General features: G+C 36.0%; 1 protein-coding gene across 1 annotated transcript in view; it reads left to right on the forward strand.

Moving 5' to 3' along the window:
• The window catches only part of eps8l1a (eps8 like 1a), a 14230-nt gene that overhangs the window by 3243 nt on the left and 9915 nt on the right, over window positions 1–1072 (forward strand). The gene's annotated exons all lie outside the window — the stretch shown is intronic.

Consider the following 1072-nt stretch of genomic DNA (forward strand, 5'->3'; position numbering starts at 1 on the left):
ATATATAACATCTAGGAGGCTGATATGGGTAAAGCTGATAAAAAAAACAGTTTAACAGATTTAGTTGAATAAGTCTGCGTCTTGTATTTGTAAGAACGGTTTGTGAATCTGTGGAGATTGTTTTTTCTGCATTGTGTAAACTTTGTCTAAATCATTTCCCCATTTTTCCTTATTAGTTAGATGTTCATATCTACAATGTTTGTTTATCAATGAATACATTTTAGATTTAATCTTTTTAGGAGAAATCATCTTTGCAATTACACTAACAAACGTTCACACAATATTTCTGGAAAATATTTTCTAGTTTTGTCTTTTACTCAGCTTTTCAGGCTGTAGATATTTATATAAGTCAGCAGGGAGAAGTTTACATTGTTCTCTGATGCTAGAGAACTCTTTGAACACTCCATCCTTATGGAGATCTCATGGGATGTTGTGATATAGCCGGTCATTTAATCTTATACTTTTGACAATTCTGACAACAACTTAATGTGTGATCCAAAACTGAGCATGTGACTATCCAAACATTTTTTGATTGTGCTACAATATAATAAAGTCTAAAATATGGGGGAATAATACCTCCTTTCTCTAGAGAAGCTTTTAGTTTTGATTGTTTGTTTTATCCCAACATGTTTAAATGGCCATATAAATTTATATATTACCATACCATACCATTTTATTTATAGAGCATCTTAAAACAGCGACAAGGCCAACCAAAGTGCTGTACAGACAGAAAAACAGGCAACACACAAAGCAAAATACAAAATGACGTTAAATCAGAATATAGACATAAAAAAGTTGCAGATAATAAATATGACGACTAACCAGTGTGGAGCATACAGGTTCAAAACACAGATCATCTGGTGTTGAAAGCTACTGAATAGTAGTGGGTTTTTAAATGGGATTTGCAAACCGAGAGGGAGGGGGCCTGTCTGACAAGCAGAGGTAACTCATTCCAAAGTCTTGGTCCTGCTACAGAGAAGGCCCTGTCACCTCTGCGCTTAAGACGAGTTCCTGGAACTGTGAGGAGCAACTGGTCCGCTGACCTCAGAGAACGCGGTGGGACATACGGCTG

Source organism: Nematolebias whitei, chromosome 15, assembly GCF_014905685.2.
Source record: "Nematolebias whitei isolate Nwh7 chromosome 15, NemWhi1, whole genome shotgun sequence".
Taxonomy (NCBI): domain Eukaryota; kingdom Metazoa; phylum Chordata; class Actinopteri; order Cyprinodontiformes; family Rivulidae; genus Nematolebias; species Nematolebias whitei.